The 22,404-nt window shown below is 39.8% G+C and overlaps 1 long non-coding RNA gene across 1 annotated transcript in view; it reads right to left on the bottom strand.

The window, feature by feature from the left end:
- Nucleotides 1-1,125: 1,125 nt before the first annotated feature.
- The window catches only part of LOC113916330, a 45,388-nt gene continuing 24,109 nt past the window's right edge, over nucleotides 1,126-22,404 (bottom strand). Inside the window, exon 5 of the long non-coding RNA XR_003517910.1 lies at nucleotides 1,126-1,321. This is a non-coding gene — a long non-coding RNA (uncharacterized LOC113916330). The remainder of the gene's footprint in view (nucleotides 1,322-22,404) is intronic.

Below are 22,404 nucleotides of genomic sequence, written 5' to 3'. Positions count from 1 at the left end.
CCTTCCTTTCTAAAAATGGTAATTTGAGATTCTTTAAGATAAATCCATAACCATTCACAGAAAAAGATAACTCAAATTGACTAAACTTTCAACAAAATTCTCCTCCATTATATAAGCTATAATATTATAGCTGGGGTAGATTGAACCCAGAGTAAACCGGAATCTCAAGGGTTAAAAATATTTAGCATTCAATTGCTAGTTCACTTCTTGCCCTCTGATAACCAGGAACAAAATTGCTTTTCTGTTGCATAAAGTATCTTTCAAATTCAATTGCTTATCTCCTCATTCATTCAAGAAAGAGAGACCTCAGATTTACAGGAACCAGAGCCCATAATACAAATATAGTATATTCAACATACAGCAGACATCTTCTGAAAAATAACCAAAACACAGTCTATTGATTTTAACCTTCTATATCAAGGTATTCTCCAGTGGTCTCAACTGGATGCTGGCTATGAGAAATTCCAATTATTTGAATTTCTATATATAGGATAAGCATTTAGTTATCAACACACACCATAAAACATATTTTCATCTGTTATTAAAGCACTATTACTATGTGGAATTGAATGTATTTCTACTGTGAACTCAACTGGCAGTGAAGCGGGCCAGGCAGCATTTTTTGTAGGAGATTCTCTTTGCAGACCTGTTTTATGAGCACTGTCCTATAGCAACCTTTGGATTTGCTTTTGGATAAATAAAACCTCATGGGAAGATTTTTGATATTCCTTCCTCTTCCTTCAGTCCCTTTTCACCTCCTCTTAGATGCAATTATTCATCGCCTTGGTTTTAATGAACTGATTTGTTGTCGAAAATTGTTTTTTCTAGTAATCACCGTGCCCAGTGTCTGCAAGCTTGTACAGACGCTTCTAGCACAGGACGATCTCTTCCAGAATCCCGAGCTTACTTAATTTCAGCAAAATACCAAACAGTGGGCCTGAGATGTACATGACTTCTTATCGCACTGATTCCAATTTTGATTAAAACAAGTTTGCAGACTAGGAAATGGAGCCAAATTAAATGTATTTCCAGAATGGCATGGAAGTTGGTGATATCAGTGTTTGCTAGAATCTTCTAAAGAGCATCACTGCTCTTCATGGTTCAGAGACTAGCAGAATTGGAGCCGAATGGAGAGGAGAGATGAGGGAGAGAGCCAGAGGAGAGCCGGTTTCATCAGGAAGGTTTTAAAAAAATCTAATTCAGCATCCTCTTTATGCAAGAACTGAGCAGCTGGTTTCTGAGAAAGCGTGGTGGGTTTTCTGAGAAAGCGTGGTGGGTTTTCCCATGTGCTTCTATAGATGATTTACCCATTTCTGGATGCCTGCAGAAGAGCAAAGAAGAAGGGGAAGAAAAAATAAAAAGCTCTGGGCTTTATTAGGTTTTACTTTTGTTTTACTGTTTAAACTTTCTAATGCTTGTGATTCATTGCAGAATAGAAAAGGGTAAGTAGAAATGCAGATAATCAAGTTGAAAAAGAATAAAATAAAAGCCTTCCACAAGCCCAGAATAACCATTATTATTAATCTGGTGCATGTTCGTCTAGGAGTTTCCACTCATCTCTTATTTGTACGGATGAAATCATGCTACCTATTCAGTTCTATATTCTAGGTTGTTCCCTGTTAATTTACTATTACCTCCTCATTATATAACAGTTACAGGTGTCCCCCGCTGTCTGAAAGCAGAGCATTCCTGTGAAAACTTTTGTAAGCTGAAACGGTGAAAGCAAAAACAGTATATGGAAAAAAATTTTGAGAGTTTCCCAGACCCAAAAAATAACCTCTCTTAGGCTTTTCTAATACCTCAGGACTGTTAGCTCTGCTAACAGATGCAAAAAATAAATCCAGATAAAGCACAGATGCTCACAGACACAGTTCAAAGATACTGTGGCTTGATGCCCCGATGCTGAGTGTAGTTCAGGGAAGGAGGTTGGCGGGGCTGCTCTGCGGCTGGGGGTGCGCGCGGCCTCTGGGAGGGCTTGCTGCAGAACAAACGCCCAATGTCTTTTTTCTTTCTGCTTCTTTTTCTTCTTCTTCTTCTTCTTCTTTTTTTTTTTTTTTTGTAAGAGTAAAAAAATTCTCTTTGGATAGCTTTTGGTTAGCGGAAACAGATACCAATGTAGATCTTTGGTAAAAGTGAAATGGTGTAAGTGAACTTCTGAAAAATGGAGAATACCTGTATTTAATATTTTTAGCTATGAAATAATTCATCCTACAAATGTGCCATAATTTTTTGACCATTTTGGTTTCATTAAATACTTTATCTCTAAATATATTATCAAACATCTCAATAAACAACTTTACATTATACAGTTTGGTCCATACTTCTAATTGTATTCCCAGAAAGGATTTCTAGGTTAGGAATTTGTGACAGCAATTTATTTATGTAAAAACACTCTCCCTCATGATCATTCCCTCAACAAATAATTTAAAGGGAGAGAATATGAAACTTAATCAAGCCCAAAATAGCCTGTATCCAAAGTTTTGGTAAAATCCTAGCGTACTTGCTTTTATATTTTATCCCTTTCTTTTTTTCTTTTTTTTATTATTATTATGTTATGTTAATCACCATACATTACATCATTAGTTTTTGATGTAGTGTTCCATGATTCATTGTTTGCGCATAACGCCCAGTGCTCCATGCAGAACGTGCCCTCTTTAATACCCATCACCAGGCTAACCCCTCCTCCACCCCCGCCCCTCTAGAACATTTTCTTTTACACAAGTATATTTTATACACAGTGAAATACTCTGCTTTTAAGTGTTATCGTTTGATGAGTTTTGACAAATGAATATACCCGAACACCATACTCCTATCAATATATAAAATATTGACATCACCTTAGAAAGTTCCTAAGGGCCCCTTCTCAGTCAGTTTCTATGCCCAAGAGAAACTACTATTGTGATCTTTTCCACTATAGGTTCGTTTTGCATATTCTGGATGCTCATACACAATGTATTCTCATGCGTTTTGCTTCTTTCCTTCGGCATGTTTTTGAGACTCATTCATGCTACCGCATATGTTTGTATTTAGCTCCTTTTTACTGTTGAGTAGCATTGTATGAATAAACTAAAACTGGTCTATCCATTCTCCTGTTGGTAGAAACTTGGGTTTGACTTTTGTAAATAAAGCTGCTCTGAAATTCCAGTTAAGTCTTTTCTGACATACTATTTCCTTTTTCTTGGGTAAATACTTAGGAATATAATTTCTGTGTCATAGGGTAGGTTATGTTTAACTTTATAAGAAACTGCCAAACTCTATTCTAGGTCCTTGTACCACTTTATACTCCCTCTAGCAGTTTGTATGAGTTTCAGATTCTCTAGTTCCTCGCCAACATTTAGTGTTTATAGTCTTTTTAATTTTAGCCATTCTAGTGGGTGTGAAGTGGTAATTAATTCCGACCGTATTTACATTTCCCTTGTGACTAATAATGTCAAGCAGTTTTTCTGGTATTTATTGACCATATTTCCTTGTAAAATGTCTGAACTGTTCAAATCTTTTGCCAGTTGTTTTATTATTGAGTGGAAGGAATTTTTTGTGTATCTGTATTTGAGGACCTTATTAAAGATACTTATTTTATTAAATTAAGTGTTTAATATATAATACACATTTTAATGTGTAATATATATAATATTTTACTATAGTCTCTGGCTTGTCTAATATTTTTCTTGCTGATGTCTTTTTATGAGCAGAAGTTTTTCATTTTAATAAAGTATAACTTACTATTTTTAAAAATTATTATTCCTGTTTATCCTGCTTACAAAATCTTTGCCTACCATTATTCTTCTGTATTATCTTCTAGAAGCTTTGTAGTTTGGGATTTTACATTAAAGTCTAAGACTCATATTGGATTAATTTTTGTGTGTGTTATGAAATAGGACCAAAGTACGTGGTTATCCACCTGGAATCCAGGTGTTCCAGAAGCTGTTGTCATGACCACTTTTTTTTTTACTCGTCACTTTGGCATCTTTGTTGAAAATCTAATGACTTATAAATGTAGGTCTAGGGTGCCTGGGTGGCTCAGTTGGTTAAGCGACTGCCTTCGGCTCAGGTCATGATCCTGGAGTCCCGGGATCGAGTCCCGCATCGGGCTCCCTGCTCAGCGGGGAGTCTGCTTCTCCCTTGACCCTCTTCCCTCTCATGCTCTCTATCTCTCATTCTCTCTCTCTCTCTCTCTCTCAAATAAATAAATAAATAAAATCTTTAAAAAAAAATGTAGGTCTATTTCTGGAGTCTGTGTTCTGTTCCATTCACTAAATCAGGAACAATTCAAAGCAACAGCTATGGGACTCTGCAGTCTGCAGTGACCACTTCCCCTGCACCTCTCAAATCTCTGAGATATCACACCTGCCAAGGCATTCTCTGCCACTGGTGTCCCGTCACAGTTCATTACCACTTACACCAACTGCACCACAATAGCAAGTCAAGGGCAATCAGTAACCCCCTTCCTCTCTGTGATGGAGTCCTCATTGTCTGTTGGCCAGTGGCTGCTCCAGCTCAACATCCCATTTTAGAGTCTACATCCCAGGACCACTCCTGGCACCAAGTAGACCCTGAAAGAGCGATTTGCAAGCAGGAGGTTGACTGGAAAGTGCTCTTGGGAATGACAGCTAAGGGAAAGAAAGAAAAGCAGGAATGGATGGAATGAGAAGTTGAGTTGTAATGCAGTTGTAAGAGGCCCTAGTCATCCCAGCTGTATGGGTGGCTGGGAGGGTAAGAATCCCCTTCAGAGATGTATCAAATTGAGGAGAGCAACCTTGGGTGAAGCAGCTTTCTTCCACTGAGGTAACAACCCTACCCATATAAAAACACCAGCTTCCATTAGCTGCAGAATTAAAGAGAAGATACTTAAAAAATTAATTACTGATTTATCAACATAAGTGTAGATGTCTGCCATGGTCCTTCTGGCCCACGAACAGACAGGATAAATAAAAGGAGGAAAGATGGGTTAATTCACTGCCTGAGTGGGTTACCCATAAAAAAAGCACATTCTGAGAAAAAGACTTGAGTTCAGGCAGTTTTTTTGGGGATTGTAATCCATAGAAGTGCAAGTGAGGGAGGAGGGCAGCGAGACAGGAAAGGGAAAAAGAAAACCCGGTAAATGGTATGCCAGTGAACAGGTTACCATTTTTGGAAACTGGGGCTCAATTCTGCTGGAATCTAGTAAAATATTACTCAAAACGTCTCATAGAGGAACAGGAACACTCGAGAACTCCTTAGCCCAACTGCCGTCTCTCGTGGCTTAAAGATTGCCCCAGAGGCACTTCTTGGCTACCCTGCTAACCAAGCTGCCATGGCAGCAGAGAAAGCTCTCAGGCTGAGAAGTCGAGATATACAAGTGTCTGAGATAGAAAGCTTTCAGTGTGTATGCAACTCAGACATGGGCCTAGGGAATGTCAGCTGGGCCTCAACGGTGCCTACTTCAGTCCTCAATACATTCTTAATCTGCTCTGCAGGTCGTAGACACAGGCACAAGTGCTAAGGTATTTTGTAGAATGAAGAGACCCACTACCCATCAAGGGGCTCATGTTGCCCATTATCTAAGCAAGGATTCAGGGAGTTGATGAGTTCAGCTCTCTCATAGTGTTTGCTTGGACTCCTTTATTGGCAGGTGTTACTCTGTTATATCAAGGTGATATAAGCATAGTAACATATATTTACTGATGTACTTACTTGGGGGTGAGCATAGTTCACTAAATAACGTATAATAGTGGAGGTACTTCTACAATGTGACAATGTTCTAAACATGTTACATATATATCATCTCAATGAATCTTCAAACATTAAAGAATTAAATATAGTATGAATATTATTCCACATTATAGATCAGGAATTTGAGACAGAGAAATTGTGTTAGTCAGCTATTACTATGATAATGCTGCATAACAAACAACCCAAAATGTCCATGACTTACAAAAACAAACATTTAGTTTTCTTATCAGTAAGTTTATGGGTTGGCTAGGATGGCTCTGTGGGCTAAACTGGGATTAGCAAACTAGGCCCCGGCTACAGGCAGCAGTTTGGGTTTAAATCTGCTCAAGACTTCTTTCTTCTGGGACCAACAGCTACTCAGAGCATGCTCTTTTCATGGCTGATGGCAGAAGTAAAAGAGAGCAAACCAAATCATTAAGTACATTTATGATACTCTATGTTGGTTACATTCAATCAAAGCTTCTTCTTGATGACATGGCTGAACAAAGTAAATGACACAGCCAAAAGTTATATCATTCTTGTGGAAGAACACAGATCCCATGGAAGAAGTGGAAGAAAGTGAAGCTTTGCAGAGCACCAATGCAATCTACCATAATATTAAATAACTTGCTCTGGTTACGAATAAATGGTAACCAAAACCCAGTTCTTTTTTTACTCCTGCTCTAAATCTTTACAATATTCTGATTCATCAGGAAGTGCTAAAGGGAGCTGGTGAAAATTCGGTGAAACTTAAAAGCTAACCTTTTAGAAATACTTTCCAAAATTCATGTATATTTGAAGACTGACTGATGGGCAAGTAGGAGAATGGGGAAAATAAGGTTCTACTCTTAGTACTGGGGAGGGCATGGTTTGCCAAATAAACTAGAAAGTGGTTAGGAAATTAAAGACGAACAATCCAAGAATGTCCAATAAAAATAAGTCGAGAGCTGGTTTTAAGTCCTCATATTGCTACCGTTCATACTGTTTCAAAGTGGTTTCTGGACCATTCCATGCCTCAGCTTCCTCCACTGAATATGAAGGATAGTACTTAGTGCACTTGAACACTATGCTTTAAATATACCCTTTAAGCTGATCTGAGAGAACTTATGAAAGAGGCCTACACACACTATGCCTCCATAGCATATAGGTAGCCAGAAATGCAAAATTGGGGTGAGCATCATGTAATCCAAATCAATAATAATTTAAAAATCAGTTTGGATGTTCACGATCCATAAAGAATTCATACAACTCAATAACAAAAAACCAAAACATGAAAAACAAAACCAAAAAAACTAATCCAATTTAAAAATGAAAAAGGACCTGAACAGACATTTTTCCAAAGAAGATATTCAAATGATTAACAGGTGCATGAAAAGGTGTACAACATCACTAATCAATAGGGAAATGCAAATCAAAACTACAATGAGATATCACCTCAGGCCTGTTAGAATGTCTAGCATCAAAAAGATAAAAGATAAATACTGCTAAAAATGTGAAGAAAAGGGAACCCTTGTACACTAGTGGTAGGAGTGTAAATCAGTACAACCATCAATAGAAAACAGAATGGAGGTTCCCCAAAAAATTAAAAATAGAACTACTATATGATCCAACAATTCCGTTGCTGAGTATATATTTGAAAGAAACAAAATCACTCTTTCAAAGACATATCTGTAGTCTCATGTTCACTGCCGCATGACCAAGACATGGAAACAACCTAAGTAGTCACTGATGAATGTATAAAGAAAATGAAGATAATATATATATGTATGTGTGTGTATATATATATATATATACACACACACACACACACATATATATGGAATACTATTTAGCCATGAAAAAGAAGGATATCTTGACATTTGCAACAACATAGATGGATCTTGAGGGTATTACGCTAAGCAAAATAAGTCAGACAGAAAAAGACAAATACTATATGATATCACTTATATGTGGAATCAATCAAACAAAAAAACTCATAGAAAAAAATATCAGGGCGCCTGGGTGGCTCAGTCGTTAAGTGTCTGCCTTCGGCTCAGGTCATGATCCCAGGGTCCTGGGATCGAGTCCCTCATCGGGCTTCCTGCTCAGCGGGAAGCCTGCTTCTCCCTCTCCTACTCCCCCTGCTTGTGTTCCCTCTCTCGCTGTGTCTCTCTCTCTGACAAATAAATAAATAAAGTCTTTAAAAATAAAAAAGTTTATAAAAAAAAAGAAAGAAAAAAATATCAGATTTGTGATTGCCAGAAGCAGGGGGTGAGAGGTGGGGAAATTGGGTGGTCAAAACATACAAATTTCCAGTTATAAGACAAATAAGGATTGGAGATGTAATGTACAATAAGATGACTAGTTAACAGTGTTGTAAGGCATATTTGAAAGTTGCTAAGAGAGTAAAATGTTAAAAGTTCTCATCACAAGGGAAAAAAATTTATAACTATATGAGGTGATAGATGTTAGCTAAACTTACTATGACAATCATTTCACAATATAGATGTACGTTTTCATTATGCTGCACACTTTAAACTTATACAGTGTTGCATGCTAATTATATCTTAATAAAACGACAAAAATCAGTTTGGGGGATACATTTAATAAAACAAAGCTCCCACTAGCTTGTTGACCCTAATGAATTTTCTTTAATTCTTTCTTAATTTGTTAGAATTCTCTACAAATGCTCAAATTCCTTCCTGATATTGGGTGTTTAACTTGACAGAAAGTTAGCTGAGTCAAAAATTTCAAACACACTCTTTCAGGGAAGTCTGTAGTTTACACAAAGTATTATTTGGCTTTTGTAAGCTATTCCACCAAAGGGCAATGAAATACCATTCCAAGAATATCTCAAATATCAAAGAAGGGAAAGGCCCAGTTGACTTTTTTTTCCCTCTCAAGCTGATTAAGAAAAGAACTATTTAGATTGTTCCACATACACTGCAGAGCCCAGTGTGAAGGGAAAAACACTCTCCCGTTGTTGTACAAGGCCTAATATCTCACAGCCAGTAAGCTAGACTGTCAGGTCCTTAAGGCCTTGGAACGTGTATTCTTCTCATGTGTATTTATCAGAGCACCTAGTCATGCTTTGTATATACAAAGTTTCAAATAAAGTTTTGTTGAATGAATGAATGAAAAATCAATAAATGAATCTCAATGATTGTTGTTCTCTTTGCATCCACATCAGTCACCCTGTGCAAATACAGAATGGATGTAATGTACCGAAGTTATTTTAAGATTTATTTATTTATTTTAAAGAGCAAGCTAGTGTGTGTTGGGGGTGGTATGGAGGGGGGCAGAGAGAGAGGGAGAGAGAGAGAGAAGCAGACTTCCCACTGAGTGCAGAGCCTAACTTGGGGCTCGATCCCACAGCCCTGAGATGACGACCCAAGCCAAAATCAAGAGTCAGATGTTCAACCAACTGAGTCCCGCAGGCACCCCAAGTACCAAAAGATTTTTAACAAGAAGATATGGCTCATGCTTCTTAAGCATGGGAGTCAGATATTCATAAGGTCAAGGAGGATAAAAGGATGGTTGGATACTTGTGGGGCACCATCAGGCCACTGGATACAAAATAGTAGCCGTTCCCCCAAGCAGAGCCAAGGTGGACCAACAGATGGAGACCCAGGCAATGCAAGACGACCCAACGTCAATTACGCAATAGATCCTCCCAATACCAGCACATCTAATACGACATTCCACAATTTAAAGAGAACTTGGATGATGTTTATATTATAAATACATTAAATGAAACTTAGGTTGCTTGAAGAAGGAATAAAATAACTCAGGCTAGTTAATCTTGTTTGCAGACAGTCCAATTTTGACTTCTCAGGTCAAACCAGAACTCAGGGTTTTATTCTTTACTTACCTCAGAGTAAAACAAAGTTTTTTAAGGGCAAAGCATCCTAAAACTTGCCATTATTATGACAAGCTACCTATTTCCTATCCGTGAATGGTAGGCTCGCTCTCTCTCTCTCTCATATATATATATATATATATATATATATATATATATATATATATACACATATATAATTATCTCCATTTTATAGATGAGAAAAGTCACACTCAGATCAATATCTTGCCCGTGTATACAAGCAGCAAATAACAGAGCAGCATTCAGACCAAGGTCTAACTGATTCGGAAGTCCATGTTCTTTGTAACTGTGCAAATCATCAGGCGGTCAAAACACACTTCTGTGCATCAAAGCTTTTCGATGTCCTTACCTGGAAAAAGACCTGGCTTGTGTCAGATTATCTGACGTCTCTCAGTCAGAGGGGATTTCTCAGGGGGAGAGAGAGAGAGAGAGAGAAGCCGACTTCCCACTGAGCACAGAGCCCAACTTGGAGCTTTGTCCTTACTCAGATGAGTATGAGTTGTCCTGCACTTTGCTTCCATTTCTTGATTACCACTCTCCTTCCTCAGCAGCTCCCCGAACTCCAATCACTTACTCATAGTACTTCTACCCGTTAAGCATTGAAATTTTCTTGCTCTTAGCGGCCCCCTTCCGTTCAGCCTCTCCAGTTTCACGTATCTGCAGCCAGCTTGCAGTAGGCCTGCCATCAAAACACACCCTTCTACCTCCCTCAGCGTTGACCAAGCTGTGCCTGCCAGTTCATCCTCGAGGATTAGAGTCTACCACAGAGCCAAGCCCATGGCACTCTCCCTGTGAGAAAGTACCATGACTTGGTCATTTAAAATGTCCACTGTTTCTACTTTTGTGTTGTCATCAGGCAAGAGAGTGCTTCCTGAAATAACCCCTAACTTGAATCACCAGCTCCAACTACAATTTGGCTTTTCCATTACTTGGCAAGTCTATTTCCACCTGTCACTGAGTCCTGGTTCATAACCTGAAGTGGTATTCCAAACCCTCTCCTCTAACAGCTCACAGCTAAACTAATCACACTCTCTCCCCACCCCCCAGATTTTCCCACCTCTCCCTTCATCAACACTGCCTACCGATTCAAGTTGATTTGTAGTTGTGTTTAATATCCCAAAGGAGAGATTTTCATGTGTTCTTCCCTTTTCATTTCTGCATCTATCTGCTGTACATCAACTATTCTCTTCAAAAGGGTGAGGCTTTGGAACAAAGGGACATGAATTCAAATCTCAGCTTTACAATTTTATTTGTAGCTATACACCCTTAGGCAAATTTCTTAGCTTTTCCAGGATCTGGTCTCCACATCTTTAAAATGGAAAGAACAAAGCCTCTTGGAGAAAGCTTATGAGATTCCAACACAACAGCTTGTAGTGGGCACATTTGGGGGGGTTTCTTCTGGTCCTTTTTCCATCTTCAGTAATAAAACCACACTCTCCTTTTGGCTTGAATGAGGCTGACTGTGCCCGTGGGATGGGACAAAAGGCTCTGGCCTGGCCAAGAAGAGAACAAACACCTTTAACCACAGGAGTTGGCTCATGGACATGACCCAAGTGAAGCTGATCAGAGTCCACCTGGCAGCTCATCTGATAATGACTGGGACAGAAACTTCTCATAATTTCTGGGATTGCTAACTACCAGGAACATGCAAATCTAGAGTTGTTAGTGGTTATTTTTGCCATAGAAAGAGGAGAGCCAGCCTAAGAATGTCGTTAAAACAGAGGAAAGTAGAGCTGAAAGATTTAAATAGGCAGAATTCTCACACTGCTTAAGCACCCAATTCCTGGACTTTCTAATATTGTGAGGATATATGGTCCATTTTTCTTCTGTTAGCTTGAATAGTTTTTCTGTCACATGCAACCAAAACCTCTAAGAAACATCAGCAGTGTCCAGCACTGGGCTTGACTCACACAGTGTTACGTGTGCATGGCGTGCTGTTTTAATTTCTCTGCCACCTTCTTTGAAGAACCCCTCCCTCTCTACCCACAGTGCCCTCAAGGATATTATTCCCACACTTATCACTTTTCTCTCCAACATCTTGAGTTTCCCTGCTCATTTGATTACTGCTTTCAGTATGCCCGATAGCAAAGATTCGTTACTTAAGTTTTTTAACACTTATTAGTTTACAAAGCATTTTCATATATAATTAATCCTATGGGATCGGTCACCATAACCGGACTCTTCTTCCATCAAAGTGTACACCCCCCTTTTCTTTCCTAGCGCTTACCTAAGTTTACCTCACCTGAATAACTATGCTCATTAAACTATATTCCATCTATGAATCCTGTGACTAAATTACGCTTCCTAAAATGCCACTTTGAGCATGCCTGTTTTCTACTGAGGAGTCAAAAATATCCCAGATAGCTTTTCAAATAAAACCTATCTTCTTCTCCCAATTAATCCAATATTTTTCCCCAATTGGCACCACTTCACTTATCCAATCTTATAATGGAGCCAGATAGTTCTACCTCTTACCAAGATCTACCTCTTATCAGCCATGTGACTTTGGTCAATTTATTTCCCTGCTCTGAGACTCTGAGCCCCCTACTGCAACCATGGCAATTTCTTTACTGTTCCTTACTCATACTACACTCATTTCTTCCAGCTATATTAAAAACAACAACAACAACACTTTTAGGGTGCCTTGGGTGGCTCAGTTGGTTAAGCAACTGCCTTCGGCTCAGGTCATGATCCCAGAGTCCCAGGATCAAGTCCCACATCGGGCTCCCTGCTCAGCGGGGAGTCTGCTTCTCCCTCTGACCCTTCTCCCTCTCATGCTCTCTGTCTCTCATTCTCTCTCTCACAAATAAATAAAAAAATCTTAAAAAAATTTAAAAAAAAAACACTTTTAGGGCATAATTTACATAATATAAAATTCACCTACTTTAAGCTCATAATTCATTGATTTTTAGTAAGTTTACCAAGTCATACAACCATCACTATAATCTAGTCTTAGATATTTCTATCACCCCAAGAAGATCCTTTGTGCTCATTTATAGTTAATCCCATTGTTATCTGCAGCCCCCTCTTCTGTCTCCATAGATTTGCCTTCTCCAGACATTTAATCTAAGTGGAATCATAAGATACTTGATGTTTTGTGTTTGGTTTCTTTCACTTAACATAATGTACCAGACTTGTTTCTGCCTTCATCCTTTGTAGGTTCTCCATCACACCTTTCCCCTTCATCTCTACCCACCCAAATCCCTCACTACTGTTGTTGATGCTGTTGTTTTGAGGTACAATTGGAGACATAGCACTTTTATAACATTTTCTTAGTTTCATTTCAACCCACAATTTCTATTATCTTTATTCTGAATCTCCAAGGGGGCTCCAGGCTTCAGTTCTTCCTTAGTTGCTTCATACAGTTATCTTATTTTTCTTGCCGAGAAAAATGAAAACTCTTTATGGAAAGTGTCAGACACATTTGGGAAATAAATAAATGTTCCTTGAAAAAAGTAATGAATTGGGTATGACTACTTATACTTTTCTTTACCAAGAACAGTTTCCCAGAACCATACTCAAGCAGGGCTCACTTTAACAGATTTGATTCAACTGTAGGAGGGAAAGATCTGGAGGCATGGTCTGCTAATTTCTATGCTTCTTATGCCAAAACCACTTGCCGATGGACCGGGCACGGCCCACAGCTGTTAGAGACCCTATTTTCCTTCTAGCATCAATTCCCTCCACAAACTCCCCAATTTGGGGAACTGTCAATTCCTTGAGGATAGACCCAATGCCTGTCGATCAGCTTTTGTTCCCATCATGGTACAGAGCTACTATCTTGCATATGGTGGGTGCTGAATTAATATGTGTCTACCAAATGAATTCACGAGTGCATAGACAAGTGACACCTTCAAGTAAGCAAGGAGGACCTGGCTGCAGCACTCTTGGGAGACCTAAATAGTCCGAAGTTAGTATGAGCCTCAGTTAAGAACGCCAGTTGGGATATTACAAACGCCAAATAAAACCCCATACTCATTGCACATCAATTTGTCCGAAACACAAATAAATATGAAAGAATTTAGCCATGGAGACATCATGGAAAAAGTACAGACCCCAGATAAAAAGCAAGTGAAAAGCAGTTCTCTCATACTCAACGAAATCAAATCTTCCTACCCTTCCAGGCTAACTTGCCTATGCTTTACGGTTTTGTTATGTATCACTTCCTCTGGTTACCATTCCTTTATATCCCAGGTTTGGTCACCTTTCTATTTTTCTCTTATTGTATTTAACCGTACAACAAATATTTATCGAGTACCGACTGTGTGCAGGCATTGTTCTAAGGGCTTGTGATCCAGTTGTGAGCAAGAACAGAAAACAGTGCCACCGGGCATTCACGGAGCCTCCATTCCAGGATCACGGGTCGTCCTATTTTCCCACTTCAGTGTCTGTGTGTGAGATCCCCAGAGGCCAGAAATCAATCCTGCTATATGCACAACATCAACACAATGCCTGCACCGTAGTGGAACATTAATGCATATTAGTTGAACAGAGAGAACAAATAAACCACCATTTATTGAGCATATCAATATCTCATTTAATCCTCACACTTGCCATAAGAGGAACATACATACCCCACTCTCATATCAGTAATATTTTGCTGCTCTTGTTCAGAGAGGTCAGTTAATTTGGCTAAGGCCTCAAGTCAACAAGTGAAAGATCCAGAATTCAAATGCAATTGTTTAACCCCAAAGCGATATTCTGCTCTATCAGAGCAAAAGGATAATATGAGAATAGCCATTAGGATGAAGATTCGGCTTAACTGGATTTGCATGGACCAGATGAGGACACATCTGACTTCCAGCATTTGGAATTTAATTTCTGAAGCAACCACCTATACTGAGAAAGGATAAGATACCAATTATGTAATCAGTGACAAGGGAACAGAACTGTTGTTTAGCCTTGAAAATTAATCAGCACCTCATTTACCATTATATCTACCTAAGCCAGTACATTCTCCACAAATGTTTTGGTTTCTCCAGTCCTAAGAATAAAATTGATGGGAATTTTTTTAAAATAAATAACAGCTGTGTTGTTTGCCCCCAAACCTAAAAATGTTGAAGTTATCCCACATGAAAAATTTATTGTCATTATTTACAGTGTTATATTGTTTTCTAATTATTACATGTGTCTAAATCTCATTCCCCCCCAAGCCTGCAGAAAACGCAAGGTCCCCGTGGACATAAATCTCTTTTATGCTCCACAGCATCTAACATGATGCTGAGTATAGACTTAGCTCAGGGTCTAAAAAATGGAGATAAATTTAGAAAATCTGGTCCAGGGCTGACTGTCTTTTCTGTCAAATTTTGCCTCCCAGATTTTATCCTGTTTCTCCATGTCATTGAGGACAACGCCGGTCTTTTGTTATATTTTCACATTATTTGAAAAGGCCACATCAGTAGCTATTCGTCTCATCACATAATAGAGAGAAAAGCAGATTTTATTTTAACATGAGCTTTGTTCCATTTAGTGAATCTGTTAGAAAATGTGCCTCCAGTCACATACATGGTGGGCTGAATCTGTGCCTGTGAGAAAGAAAGAAGGCTAGTGTGTGTGCACACTTGTGGGTGGGTGAACATCTTCATAAACCCCTCAGCCACTCTGGAGGGAGCTTACAGAATGTGCCATGGAAACAGCGGTTACCATGGAAAGAACGTGCCATGGTGACGAGCTGAAGAAATGCCTATGTAAAACCACCTTACCATGTAACCTTATACCTTCCAGCATTTTAAAAAATATGACAGGATTAGAGCCCAGGACTCTGGGGAGTCTCAGCCCCCTCAATGATCTTCCAAAACAATCTAGAAAGCGAGATGATAAACTGCAGGGCGTTGTGTACCTCACCAAAGGCCTGACTAGCAGTTAGGTGGAGAAATTGCCAACATCGTTTATCTATGGACTGCACTGCACACTATTAAATATTTCCTGTTAAAACCCACAAAGTATTACAAATGAAGAGAAAACATGGATAAAATTAACTTAAAGGGAATGGTTTCCCGACTTACTGAGATCAGAATTGATGTGTTTCATCTAACTTATCTGTTAATAGGCTTTCTTGATGCCCTCGTGTTACCATAATCTCCAAAGCACTGGACAAACCAGTACATTTGTTTATCTTTATCACTCTTTGCTTACTAAAGAACTTGCTTTTATTAAAGAGATCAATCACCTGCACACAGTTTAATAGCCTGCGCAGTACATCCAAGGTAAAAAAAAAAAAAAGGCAAAAAAGGGTAAAGGGTGAGAGCCTTGTTTTAACAAAGCCCTAAAAGCATTAAAGAGGCAATAAAATGAGCTTTTGATAATCTATATATGTATATATGAAATCTTAAAGGTAGAAAACTCGCTATCAAACTTGGTAATCTAAAACATTTCTGAATGGGAAAGTGAAGGCTTAAAAGCAATCAGTGCCTCCACTCTGCACTCAATTTTGTCTGGTTACTTTAATACGCAGCCAAATGATGCTAAGTGGAGAGACACAGAGTACATTACATGTCTCATCCCTGGCTCCTCTCACCCTTTTTCACAGTGAAGTCAGACATCTGTGTCTCACAGCCAGCCCCGAAACCAGGAATCCACCCTGGTCCCGTGAGGAGGGGGCATCCGAGGGCCACCGTCTTAGACCTCGGACATGGGGCATTGCTGAAACGCCAGCCGGCAGCTCACTGTCCACATCGCAGTGGGAAGGGATACTCCTCCAACTGCTCTCCTCCCGACGCTGAAAAACAAGCCTCTCCACAATCTCTTAGTGCCCGGAACATAATATCATATTTTATCTAGTCTTCTGGGATTGAAAATATTGATTGAAATTTTCATTGGAAGCTTTTCTTAAAAGACACTTTCTTCCAAACCTCTCTTTCTACTCCATTGCAAGTCAGCTATTTTTCTTGCCAAAATGCAGGAAAGCAATTAAGCTCGAGGGTTTTATAAGCTGCACCAGTTCAGGGCAAATCTATTGAACTTTGCTGAGAAATTCTTGTTCATTCACTGTGAAAATTTTGATGGTTTTATCCTCTTTCTTGATAGCCACTTAGTTTTAGAAACCTGGGTAATGTGTGTAGTGCAGGATTTTAAGAGAGGCCATCCTAATTAAAGTGTTGTGTGTTAAACCGGAAGGTGCTAGACATATTCCTTTGATAACTGCAATTTCAAGCTCAAATATATGTTGGAAAGAACTGAAGCTAAAATACAAAGGAAATTTAGCAGAAGCAGTGAAGGCAAAGAGAAAATATTAAGCTGATCTGCAAAGTGCCTCACAGGTTTTGAGAATAAAGCAGGAGCAAGTGCAGAGCCGAGGCTTCCTCTTCCATCAGCTGTTGCGGGTGATTACAGCCATGTTTCACCGAGAACATATGGCTGTGGTTATAGCCATCAGGCAGCATTTCACAGAGTGATGACACCATGTGTCCACCAACTAGCCTTCCTGATTACAGCTAATTAGAGAGGAGGTGGGAGGCATCTTTTAAATGATATTCAGACACAAGAATGCCCAAAGTTCGCAGGCCTATTTGCAAGACCAGGTGACAAGAGAGAGACTGATATGAAAAGTAGGAGAAGCCAAGAGAAGTGGATATTTTGCACAAGTCTGTCCCTAAGAAATGAGCCACACAGGACAACAACACAAAGAAAAGAAAGCATATGAACGCAGAGACAGGAGAGCCCCACGATGTGCTGTTGCGAGGTGTTACTCGGGAAACCTGCTAAAGCCAGAAACTAGCTGAACGTCCCTAAAGCACCTTTTCAGGGGAAAAATTCCAAATGAAAACTACCTTAACAGCATCTCTAAGAGTCATTCTGTAGTTAGCACATCGAAGCCGGAGGGTACTCAATATAAAATTACGCAGGGGCCTATTATATGCCATTGAATATGTGTTTTCACCCAATTTCGTGGTTCAGCAATGCTGTTTGTTCTCTCTTCTTTTTAACCCCAAAGTAAAATACAAAACAACATATGTCACCAGGTAAGTACCTAGCATGACTTAAGGGTCTCAGCTTTTCAAAACTCCCCTTTTTGAATTTGCAACATTTCCTCCATAAGCCCCTGGGAAACAGACTCGGCTGGAGAGGTTTCCAGAGGGACTGCCCTGGGCTTACATGCAGGTGAAGCCTTAGTTTAGTAATTCTTTTCCTCCTATGGGTTACAGACTTCCCCTCCAAAGGGGCGGCTCTGTGTGTGTGTGTGTGTGTGCATGCACGCGCACGTGTGTGGGTGTGGGGAGGTACCATTCCATCTATTACAGACACTTCTTCCTTCAGGCTCATTCAAAAGTCTGAGAACACGTCCATTGGTAATTGTGTCATTTTTTTTTTCCCTCTATTTCTCTGCTTTGCTGGAACTGGACCATAATGACATTAGATAGGCCGCATGATGGCAATTTAATGGCCTGAACTCAATCCACAGGTACATTGTTGTGGTCGCCTTGGGATCTGTTCTCATCGCCGCGACGTGACAGAAAATACCAGCAGAGCCAGAATGGATGGACACCTGCAGTGGTGCAGACAGTGCGTCGGTAAGTGCAGGAGACCCAGACGAGATGCGGCTCTGGAGGCCTCGGGGCAGCCCAGCACTGTGACGTCACCCTCACGGCCCCATCACCGCCCTGTCCCTGCTGTTCACAGGACACACTTCCCTCAACAGCATTCATTGACCGTGCTCTCTGCTCAGCACTGAGGACACAGGGACAAAGAGAACACACGCAGGCCTGGCCCTCAAGGGGCTTACTGTTTCTCAGGGGAACACACAAAAGCATTTAAATAAGCAAATGCTTATTTAACCCAACATCAGAGACACAGCGGTGATGGGCCGTGGCACATAGTAGAACTGTAGCACCGAATACCAGTGGAGCTGAGCTGCCTTTAAATGTCCACTATGGTTGGAAGGGGAGATGGGGGAGGGATTTATGGTCTAGAAATTTAAGAGCCTGATAGTAAATCCAAAGGACGTGCAATATTTTCAAAGGCCCATATGAATAAATGGATGGGTCCTGGACTCCCTCAAAGAATAAATTTGAAGATTAAATTGAAGAAATTCTCTGGGCATACTGAGGGGGAAAAAAAGGATAAATTCAAAACAGTGTGGTGGTTATACAATTAACTCAATATGACAGCAAGAGCCCTGGTGAATGCTTCCATGTTTTAGGGAAATGGACACCATGACCCTCTAATTTTTTTCAGGAAACCACACAATGGTGATAATATTTTTCACAGGTTTGTTAGAATCAGAGAGATTATGTGTGTGTATATTGTGTAAATGTGTGTGTATACATATACATATCTCATGTTATATATATTTGTATATAACAAATATATTTATATTAAATATAAAAATACAACAGAAATATAAATTTATATTACAATCTTTTGTAGAATCTAGGGCACCATTATAGTATTAGTAGATGCTGTTGTCTGTATGGCTTTTAATCTTGATTTGTTGTAGTTAACTCTAAAACAGAGGTCAACAAATTATGGCCCATCGGCAAAATCCAGCCCACAGAGGGCCAAATCCATTTATGCACTGTCCAAGGCTTTTATACTCTAACGGCAGGTTATGTCGTTGGGCAGGGAAGATACGGCTCGCAAAGCCAAAAATACTTACTATCTGGCCCTTTACAGAAAAGTTTGATGACCCCTGTTTTAAAATAATCACATGATATCAATCTACCTTTTCCTCTTTTTTTGTCTTTTGATAGTTGGTCGAGGGAGGGGGGCGTGGTTGGCAGAAAACCAATTCCTAGGAAAAGTTTTGTGATTAGGTAAGTGGAAAACACTACAGACTGTATTCCCCTCTGGGAGATTTAAAATGCACCTAGGCATATGAAAGGCTTTAAGAAGTCCTGTATAAAAGAAACCTATTTAATTTCCCAAACTGAATTGGTTATTTATTTTCCCTCTGTGAACATGTATTAACAAATATGGCAAATGTGGTGGATTGGCCACCCAAGACAACTCAGAGCCCACTTCCTCTGCAGTCCAGAGGTTACAACATTAAATACTTTCTAGTTCAGCCTGCCTTGTGTCTAACCTTGGCCATGTACCATAGTTATGGCCAATAAGATGTGGAACTCCTAGAGGCAGGTGCCCTTCCAGAACAAACAAGTGAGGCCTCACCTTTATTCTTTCCTACCTGCCTTTGCCCTCCCCTTTTCCTCTTGACCAGAGGTTAGTGGGGGGAGCAGCCACCTTGTGCTTCCAGGGTCAATGAATGAAGGCAAAGCCTAATATGTTGAGGAGAGTAGAGCCCAAAGATGGCAAAAGCCTGGGTCACCGACTGTATCCCTGATACACCTCTCTAAGCCAGAGCTGCCTACTCCTGGACTTTCTTACCGAATCAAAGAAACACTTTCTGTTTATGGCAGTGTAGGATATAGGGAAGTACTTCCCAGACTTTAATTTGGATACAGATCACCTGGCAATTTGTTACAATGCAAATTCTGATTCTGGGTTGGGGCCCCTACCCACCTACCAGGTGATGCAGATGCTTGTCCATGTGGAGTAGTAAGGTCATAGGGTTTTCTGTCCTTTGCAGAAGAACACCATCATAACAGTTAGGTCCTCTGGAATTCATCATCCAGGGAGAACACTTCGGAAAATTCTGAGGATTCTCATCATCAAGCTCCCTGTTTCCATGAGCCATTTAGAAGGTAGGCTCCACCTAGCGTACCCTTCAAGGGATTTGGACTTCCTTCCTGCATCATTTCTCATACAGTATATTTCTTATTATGGCCCAGGACACAGTACAAATCTACAGTGAACCAATGTGGGCAGAGGTAATGAAGAGATGAAGAGATGATTCTTTGAACACCATAGAATTATAGATTCTTCAAAGATTTACCCAGTCCTTTAGTGATAAGTAAGGGATCTAATGGTAAGAGAAGCCAATGGATTCCCCCAGGACACCCGGGAAATGGAGGGATACCCGGGAAATGGAGTGGGGAGGAAGGGAGGGCAGAGCTCAGTGGGAGTGCACCTGCAAATCAGGGTCTCCATGCAACATTATTGCCATTATGTGTCCAACATTATCTCCCACTTCGCACAGAAAAAACTTTCAGAAGAAAATGTGGGCTCCTCTGTACAAGTGTGCCCCTTCTATCACAGATACATGACATATCAAGAGGAAAATATCAAGTTCACACTTTCCAAACTCTTCCTGCTGCCTGTGTATTAAGTGACAGCAAAGCTAGCCATTTCCCTTCTCATCATGATTAACCCAGAGCGTTAGCAAATCCCCAATCTATTTAGAGATACAGATCCGCGAGGGAGGCTTTCCTCATTCTTTCTCTAAAATGTAGTTCCACTTGACCTGTTTGGGGCTTGGGGAGATTCCAAATCTCATTTTTTTTTTCATTTTTCCAAGTTAAACCATGGATTTGACGATGGGGCATGTGAAGTATTTCCTACCATCTTTATTAATTAAAGGAAAAGTTTTCATCTTAAGAGTCTTGAGAGTTTTAAGAGCAAATGAAAAGTAGACGAAATTCAGGAAGGGCTAAAATAGCTAAAATGTTCTATTTTTTCTTTTTAATAATTGGTGCTAAAGAAGGAATATGGGCTTTAGATTTTAAATCCCATCATTGAAGGGAGGAAGGTAGCTTCTAAGTGTTTTGACATGCAGAGGAAGGGTTCAGGGGCCAGTCAGCAATAACCGTCCTGCTCCTGTGTTTGATCTCACACCCATGCCTGGGCTCTGCCAGTAGGCTTTTAACATAAAGTACTGCTCCTCCCTTCTGTGGCTCTCCCTGCTCATTGGGTTTATTAGGATTTTTAATTAGTCACCATTCAATTTCATTTTAAATTTGTATGATAATCCTGTTTCAAAGCTCAGGTAACTAAGGTCATATTTATTTATTTGTTTTTTTTTTTTAAAGATGTTATTTATTTATTTATTTATTTGACAGAGAGAGAGACACAGTGAGAGAGGGAACACAAGCAGGGGGAGTGGGAGAGGGAGAAGCAGGCTTCCCACTGAGCAGGTAGCCCGATGCGGGGCTCGATCCCAGGACCCTGGGATCATGACCTGAGCCGAAGGCAGAGGCTTAACGACTGAGCTACCCAGGTGCCAGATTTTATGACAGGAGGATCAGAGTCATAAAAGGAAGGAGACACATGACAAGGGAAGCAGAGGGCCAGAGTAAAAAAGAGATTTGTCAGAGATTTGAAGATTATATGCTACCAGCTTTAAGGATGGAGAGAGAGGCCATAAGCCAAGGAATGCAGCAGACCCCTTGAAGCTGGAAAAGTCAAAGAAACAGATTCCCATCTAGAGCCAATGAAGGTTTCGTGGCCTGGCTAGCCTCTTGGCTTTGGCCCAGTAAAACTCATTTTGGACACTCATCTCCAGAACTGTAAGATAATAAGTTTTTGCTGTTTTAAGCCATTAAGTTTATGGTAACTTGTTATAGCATCAACAGGCAACTAATACAAGATAAAGTTTTCCCTGGTTAACCCCTAGGCTTGTGGTACTAAAGACAAAGCTAAAAAAAAAAAAAAAAAAAAAAAAAAAAGTTTAAAAACCAAACATTTATTTTAGTATTGTCATGATTCTAATTAATTTTAAAGATATGCCAGGTACTCAATACCACTTTTCAATGAATGGATAAATAAATGAATCAAAAAAGTTTGAATTATACAAAGACATGCCGACCAAACTGTGTTTAACAGTAATTATTTAAGGGCAAAATTCCTGTAATAACAGTTTCTCCAGTACATAGCACAGTGGCTTCCCCAAAACAAGCCTTCTCTAAATGTTCTTTTACTTGATTAATCAAAAACAAAGAAGGTCCTAGGAATACCACGTAGCCACTGAGATGGAAAGAAGACAACAAAAGGGGCTGAGTAATTTCTTCCTTAGAGTATGCCAA

The sequence above is a fragment of the Zalophus californianus genome, chromosome 4 (genome assembly GCF_009762305.2).
Source record: "Zalophus californianus isolate mZalCal1 chromosome 4, mZalCal1.pri.v2, whole genome shotgun sequence".
Lineage (NCBI taxonomy): Eukaryota > Metazoa > Chordata > Mammalia > Carnivora > Otariidae > Zalophus > Zalophus californianus.
This window is presented reverse-complemented; position numbering and strand designations above follow the sequence as displayed.